The sequence below is a fragment of the Nicotiana tabacum genome, chromosome 2, assembly GCF_000715075.1.
Source record: "Nicotiana tabacum cultivar K326 chromosome 2, ASM71507v2, whole genome shotgun sequence".
NCBI classification, from domain to species: Eukaryota; Viridiplantae; Streptophyta; class Magnoliopsida; order Solanales; family Solanaceae; genus Nicotiana; species Nicotiana tabacum.
Genome location: NC_134081.1, coordinates 38165520 through 38174728, shown reverse-complemented (window position 1 = coordinate 38174728; position 9209 = coordinate 38165520).

Below are 9209 nucleotides of genomic sequence, written 5' to 3'. Positions count from 1 at the left end.
AAAATTCTTCTTTACTTTCCGGTGCATTGTTCAACCTAAAAAGTCCGAACCACGAGACCTTGAATTCACTTGCAAAATTCATGGGGCTTTACACTAAAATACTTCAAATTTTTTTGGGATGTTACATTCTCCGCCGCTTAGGATCATTCGTCCTCGAATGAGGGTAAAAATCCGTCATTAGCATTCAATGTGGTTCAACTGTTGGTTCACACTCACCAGTAGTTTCAAAATTTTGCTAACTCCCTAAATTTTCAAAAATTTCGCCAGAGTCTCCCCTGTAACTGTGCCTATCCACCTGCCAGAGTAACACCAAAACAATTCCTAACAACACATCCAGAACTTGACAAAACATCACCATGTATAACAACGTCACTAATCTCATCATTAGAGGCATTATACTATCAAGAGTGGTATCTGGACATGAGCTGCACATATTTAAATCATAACACACAGAAGTACCTTTCAAATCACAATCATTTAACTATACACTCACGTGGGAACATTTTATTTCCTTAACACACTTGCCCCATCATGTGGTCTCCTCGACTTACAGACTTTGCCATAACACATTAACGGAGACAATCTCAACTCTCAAAATTTTCTAACAAGGATAACAAATAGTTGCTCCTCACAATCCCATTATCCCTTATCTTCACCTTATTAGACATAGACACATGAAACACCGGGTACACGGAGAACAATAATAGGGAAACATCATACTCATAGTTTAGCCTATTTCCTTTCAAAATTTCATAAGGCCTAATGTGACTTCACATACTTTACCTTTATTGACAATTCACATAGCATCCTCATGCAGAAAATATTTAGAATAACCCATTCACTTTCTTCAACTCTAAATCTTCACGCCGAACACCCAAACTAAACCTTTGGCAACCTCCAACAATTTCTCTAATATGTGCTAGCTTGACTATGACCATAAAATTTCCTATCCCATATATTTGATCACGGGATGATGCTTCTTGTTTGACATGCCTCGACCTAAAATACTTGATAGATTTGCTACAAACAGGAACAACGAGGTTTGAGATTTCGCTGGAATTATTCAAGAATCCATCAATGTGCTGAGCCCGGCATTTCAGGAGGTTATATCCTAAGAGACATGAAGGTCACTACCAATAGCGCTGACATGGTGATTTGTTGTGGTGACATCATTGGTTCAACAAACGAGTCATAGAGTTGCCTAGTAGGCATTGATAACGTAGGGAAAATGTTCATGATTCTGAGATTTAAAAGAAATGAGTCACGAAAAGGACATCAACAATTGTTTCATTCCATTCGTGCCTTATTAGGCAATAGTAGGCCTCAAAGAGAGATAACACTTATATGACACCAGTCGCCCCCCTGGAGAGTAGGGAAAATCAATTTAACTCGAAATGAGAATATTCTAGCACCCTGAATGTGATATGGGTTTCAAAATACATGAAGTTGCATTATACTCATAACAGTAACTAGCAAAAGGAATCTATGCCACAAGCCTAGGAGGATGAAAAAGAAGTTGAGCACTTGTGATATTATTATAATTCTGACAGCTTAACCCTTCGCAATAGTTGATCCTATATGAGAGGACCAGAGATACAACAAACTTGTCTTTCAAATCAATATGCTCATCATAAAGCTGTTTAACTTCCAACCACACACGAGTGAAATCATGTAGATAGGACATCTTAAAGTTGGGATGAAATCATGTATTGGTTAGAGAAAATGAACACTTTGCTATGAGCTATGAGCTATGAACACTTTGCCATAACAATTCTCAAGTTGCAATACTGGGCCACTTCATGTGCGACTAGTTTGAAGTATCAAAGAAGTGTGAAATTCCTAAATGTCCAAGTAGCCTCCTAATTATAGATGTGGTCGACAACACACCGATAAGAAGGACTCTACTAGACACGGCTCTAAGACATCCTAGGACACTTTAAAACCTTAGGCTCTGATACCAAGTTTGTCACGCCCCAAACTCGGGGAGCGCAACCGGTGCTCAACCGAGAGAACCCGGCCGAGCAAGCCTATTAGATTTCCTTCTACCCAAACTCATCCATGAATAAAGAGGAGATGTACTCCAATAATCATTCACTGAAAAGATTTTATTAACAACTTCCTTTTTCATCCTCATTAGCAGCTTCACTCATAATTTCCAAAATATTACGAGTTTATAGAATTAATGAAAAATATGATTTCCAAGAACCAACATTTCTAGTTCAATTCCCAACTTCAACCACAACCTGTATATGGAGCCTCTAAATACAATATAAGAGTAATATGGAAATGCCAGCAACAAGGCCCCAACTATAACTCAAAACACAGTGCATGAGAAACAAAAGACACATGACCACGAAATGAAGTGGGGCTCACCAAATCAGCTTAAAATAGTGCACTGCTATCACTGATCAATGCCGCCTGCTGTTGAACCACCTGCATCCATTAAATATGCAGCGCCCCCGACAAAAGGGACGTTAGTACTGTCGAATAGCACTAGTATGCATAGCTAAAAGTCCTCTTTCAAAATATAATTCCCACATAAGAAAGGGCAACACATAGAAACAACAAGTCATAATCAACAATATCTAAATGTTCAGTTAAAACATAATAATTTTCAAAATACGAACTTCATATACAATTTTGGTTGGGAGATCATTAGCACTGATATACCACCGTCTTTGTTAGCACAGAGTCCGATCACTCCCGGTCGGCTAGGCCATCTCCCCATGAACAATGTGGTTTGACATGTGATGCGAAAACAAGTTGTTACCAAGAGTAGTACTGCCGTATGCGCAATATGGCGTCTGATCTCCACCCGATCAGCTAGGCCGCCTTCCTACATATGCCGTGTGGGTTGACTTTTCCAATCCACAAAGGTTCCAGTTTCATCCCAATTAAGGGGAATAATATCACAATTTCCCAAAGGGGCACGTGTAGTTTCAGGAGTGGGCCTTATAAACCACCCTTCCTCGGTTTTGCTAATGATGCTCCCAAAAACATTTTTGATTTGATTTGCAAATAGAAATATCATAAATACAACTGTACTCACCTCAACATCTTTCACATTGTAGAAATTCGCATTAGTATTCCCAGTCATTCACAACGACAATATTTCCTTGGCTCATTAGGCCATTCACAAGATTCTTTATTCGTGGCATGATGGCCGTATTTCATATTCCATACTTTCACCTCTTCCAATTTCAAAGATCACCATCAAGTATCAACATTTGAAATGGAAACTTCAAACACAAATGGTTTCTTCCCAAAGAATGAGGCATACCATCCAACAATAGAAACACACATGAAAATCATAAACAATCAATACACCATTTATTCTTACAATGCTCTTCCCTAGCAATGACAATGTACCAGTTCAACACATGAGTATATAGACTCTAATCACACTACATATATTTATAAAGCAAAGAATTAGTTAAAGCAACCAATAATGGGCATGAATTGAGTACAAAAGTTTTAGGTAATTCTGTCTTCGAAGTCATTTTTAAACAATTGAGTCGAGGCTCATTTTATATCCTTTATCGCATCTTCTCAAATCATTTGCACTACTAGACACAATCATAACTTAAATTCTTGGCATGTTGGCCACACTATATATCCCCAATTAACTTATTTCACTTCCAACCATCTTTATAGATTATCAACAATAAGACATTTCCAAATCAAGACTTTAGGTCCACATATGAGCAATTAAGAGTCTTAAGAATATTGAGATTTTCTCACACAATTTGGCATACTATCTTTCATTGAAACACCACTCAAAGCCATAACCTTTTAATACACAACCCATACTTTGAAACTTACGGAAATATTATGGAATTCGATTCCAAGAGAGAAAGTTTAACCAACATACCTCAATCGAGCTTCCTTAACTCTAGAATGATCCGGAATTCTTAGCAATCCCGATCTAGTTTGAGACATAAAAAAATTGAACCATAATTAGCAATCCCGATCGAGCTTCCTTTCCTGTGCATTGTTCAACCTAAAAAATCCGAACCACGAAACCTTGAATTCACTTGCTAAATTCACGGGGCTTTACACTGAAATACTTCAAATTTTTCCGGGGTGTTACACCTGACCTCAGGCTGAACCTTAATCATGGGCTGCACTGGCATAACACTCGGATCATGATAAACATAAGTCAACTGCTCTGGAGTACGAGCAGCGGGAGTCTGAGCTCATCCGCCGCACGAGTAGCTACAGGTGCCTGCTCCTCAATCACGGCCTAGCACGACCCCTCGCAACAGCACATGCTCCTCCTCTGACTCGGTCTCTGCCCCGTCTCTTAGCAATACCGGCACCGGAGGTAGCATCATTAGTAACTGAAGCTCGTGTCCTCACCATCTGAGGGAATATAATGACAAAGGCCCAAATTCCAAAATCAATAATTCTGAATGATAAGAAATGAAAGAAGTGAAATTTCCTGATAGTTATGTAGCCTCTCGAATATTAGTACAGACGTTTCTGTACCGATCCACAAGACTCTACTAAACTTGCTTATGAGTCGTAGAATCTATGAACCTATAGCTCTGATACCAACTTGTCACAACCCAAAATCTCACCTTAAGGATCGTGATGGCATCTAGTTCCTAGGACTACGTAAGCATATAACATAAAAAGATAAACAGAACAAAACACCAACTTAAATATTAATGAAAGCCAAAAAGTACCATAACATAACTAGAAGTGGAATACAACAGTCACATAAAAATCCCAAATCCATGTAGTACTGACTCATAAGCTCTACAAAGAATACACTAGAAAACTCAAAATACAATACTATTTGGAATTCAATAATCAGTAGCAAAAGAATAGTAGAAGGTGATTGTGAGGTCTGCGAGCGAAACATCAGGTTAATCTTGAAGTCTTCACAACTGAGCTCGAAACACTAGCAACCAGCACGATCCGAGATATCTGGATCTACACAAAAATATATGCTGAAGCATAGTATGAGTACACCACAATCGGTACCCAGTAAGTATCAAGACTAACCTTGGTGGAGTAGTGATGAGGTTCAAGTAGAGACACTTACTAGACAATAACTTGTGCAAAACACCAATATGAAACTAACAACGAAAAGCATAACCAGTTAAATAGCCACAAAGAATATGCATGTGATAACACGACAAATAAACCAAAACATGTAAATCACAAAGTGAAATCATTTAAGGAAATCAAGGCATGTCCAAATCATCATGTTGTTCCAACACAAGAATAACAACAAGAACTACTCTGATGTACCACGTAACATAATCACAAATCACCCTTATGACGCCGCGTGAGCTACACATTTAAAACATTTCCCTATATAGCTTCACGCGCATAAGCCCCCTTATCTCGTTACGTGTGCTTCACAATGAAGTATTGCAACACGTGCATAAGCCCCCTTATCTCGCCGCATGCACATCAACATAGAGACCACCCTTATGTCGTTGCATGTGCATCTCAATTCGACACAACAATAACATTCACATCCACCACACGTACACATATGCCACAACATCACCACAATAACAATACCAATGCCTCAATAAGATATAGCCCACGGGTCAACAACAATATGTACAAGAATCATGACATTAATATAAGGGTGCGGGGAGTGAACAACAAATTAAAGCATGTTTCATATAACAAACAACTCCAAATCGGGTCATATTATTAGCCTGAGGTCTAATCCGATCACAATCAACACATACGCTCGTGTACCCACTCGTCAACTTATGTAAACGCCGTTTCACATAGCACAAATATTACAAATTAGACCAAAATCTATGGGGAATTTCCCACACATAACGTTAGGCCAGATACTTACCTCAGATGAGCTAAGTCAATGCACTAAGAAGCCTTTACCGTGCGAATCACTCTTCGGACATATCGAATATAGCCAAAATAACTTAATAATATCAATAGAAATCATAGAAAATATGCCCAAACAATAAATCTACGATCATGGTTCAATTATGCAAATTCATGTCCGGGCCCGCACCCTAGAATCCGACCCAACCCACAAATTCCAAATACTAATTCCGATACGAGTTCAAGTATATGTGTTTTATCCAATTCCGACCTCAAATCGACCTTAAAATCTTCAATTTAAGTTTTGGAAAAGTTTTACTAAAATCCCAAATTTCTTCAATTTGATTCATCAGTAATCGCTAAATTCATGGTTGGAACCATGAGATATAAACAAATCCTAGTCAAAAATATATACCCCAATCCAAATCATAAAAATCCCCTCCAAAATCGCCTAAATCCGAGCTCTATAACTCAAAATATGATAAAATAACAAAAACCCTCGAATTAGAGAACTTGAGTGGTCTACCCAGGTATACACACATCGCGATCGAGGGACCTACATCGCAATAACGAAGATGAAGTTCAGCCCAGTTGTTGGACCTCCTACAGGAATGCGAGAAAACCATCGTGAACACAATGCTCAAGTTGTTGGGCCCTACACGAACGTGTCCTAATCGACACGATCATGAAGAACAAACGTGAGCCCATCCCCAACCAGCCTTTCTTTCTACACAAATGCGGCTCTATGCTTGCGATCGCGAAGGCACAACCTCCCCAAACTCCGCGAACGTGTCCCCCACTTCACGATCTCGCAGACCAAATCTGCCTAACACCAAATAGCCCTCCACGGATGCGACTTCCTCTTCACGATCGCGAAGAAGGAAACTAGACACCAGTCAAACAGCAGCCAAAACCAAGAGAAAATCATAAACACACATGAGGCACCCGGGATCCCATCCAATCACAGCAACAAATTCCAAAACATAACACAAACCTACGGAGACCTCAAATCAAACCAAACATCATCAAAACTACGAATCACACCTCAATTCAAGCCTAATTAATTAATAAAATTTCAACTTTCAAAACTTATGTCGAACCATATCAAATCAACTCGGAATGACATCAAATTTTGAATACAAGTCTCAAATGACACAACGGACTATACCAACTCCTGGAACCTTTATCCGAACCTAATATATATATAAAAACAACCCTCGGTCAAACCTATCAACCTTCCAAACCTTCAACTTTTCAACTTTCACCAATTTAAGCCAAAACAACCTGGGAACCTCCAAATCCAAATACAAACATTCGCCTAAGTCCAAAATCAATGTACGAAACTATTGAAACCATCAAAACACCATTCTAGAGCCGTCTACACAAAATTCAAACTCCGATCGACTCTTACAACTTAAGCCTCCAACAAAGGGACTAAGTGTCTCAAATCAATATGAAACTCTCCCGAAATCAACCAACCAACCCCGCAAGTCACTTAACTACAAATACACATATGTAAAGCATCAAATAGGGGAAATGGGGCTAAAATACTCTAAACAACCATCCAGGTCGTTAGAAGGAGTGCATATTCTCTCACAGAAATGCCTTTTCATATGCGCCAAAAGCACCAAAAAGGGACCTCTCACCTCATGACTCTAACTCGCATCTGCGAACAACTCACCACAGGTGCGACCTCGCTCATGCGCCCCCTTGTGCATAGAAGCGGCAATCTACTGGACCACCTCCTCATCGCATAAGCGAACTAAATCCCGCAGAAGGAACATCGCAATTGTGACCAATCCTCCACATGTGCGAAAATCCAGTAGTAGAACTGCCAAACAAGATCAAAATAATCTGAAACTCGTTTGAAACACACTCGAGCCCCTCAATTCAAGCTTAATTAACTAAGAAAACTTTTAACTTTCAAAACTCATGCCGAACCACATCTAACCAACTCAGAATAACCCCAAAATTTGTAAAAAATCCCAAATGACACAACAGACCTATTATAACTCCCGAAACAATAATTAGAACCCGATAGCCAGAAAGTCAACTACCGATCAAACCTATTATTACATCCCGTATTTCTGCGCTCGTATGCATCATATGTAAAGTAACGTAAATCCTAGTAAGGCTAAGATCATATATTTGGATAAAAATAGGTTTAAATAGGTGTTACAAAAGTTTCATAACAGTTGGGGGTCTAACGAATCAAAGAAAATTAAATTCGTCAAAACTCAGGGTAGGGCAGGCAGAATTTCGAAAAGGATTTTTAGCTCAACTTGGCAGGGATATATTTGACGGAATATGAGTAGTTATGGGATGCACAACCTATCTAAGTTCAATTTCATGGAGTCCTTTTTCCAACGCAACAAACCATTAGTCAATACCATGTTGTAGTAGAGAGATGTTTGTGTTTTTGCGAGACTGTGCAGGCAGCCAGTTTGGCGTGATAGCCAGTGCATGGAGACCCTTATAGTGCCCTTAGGGGGATGGAAATTTCTAGATTCCTATTTAAAGCGGTGCAGCCCATTTCCCTTTCATTTCTCGACCTTAGATGCTCCAAAACCCACCCAAAGACTCTCTAACGGCTTCTCTACAATTGAAGAACATTTCAAGTGTTTATATATTGATTTTCCCCTTCAAAGAGTAAGGCCACCTAGTAGTTCTCTCTAGTTTGTTGAGTGTAGTTGAGGGTTTCTGTCACGACCCCCAATTTTTCACCTTAGGATATTGTGATGTCACCTAGTCTCTAAGTCTAGATAAGCCTAACACATGCTGATTTAATAACAAAATTGAACTATTTAATCATTTATCATAAACCATTAAATGACATACATGGCCACCAGCGGCCAATAGTTATACATTTCCCAAAACCTATAGTACAAAGTCATAAGCACTACTAAAACACATTAAAATCTTTAAACACAATACTGTTTTGAATTACAATTCAACAGTAGCATAATGAAGTAAGATACTAACTTTGGGGTTTCAAGTCTCCTGCCGTACAGACGCAACTCTCAACAATCTAATCGGAATACCTAGATCTGCACAAAAAATGTGTAGAAGCGTAGCATGAGTACACCACAACGGTACCCAGTAAGTATCAAGACTAACATCGGTAGAGTAGTTACGAGGCAAGGTCAAGACACCTACTAGATATAGAAACCTGTTCAAGATATAAATAAGCTAACAATGGAAAAAACATCAATGGAAGACCAACGACGGAAAAATTATTGATGAAGTAATAGAAACATAAATGGTAGCAAGTAGTAAATGAGTAATAAATAAACAACATAATCATAACACCGATGAGATGTAAATGAACTCAAATAAGGAAAACACGGATGACAACTCAAATAATCAAACCACTCCCAACGCATGGACTTATAACA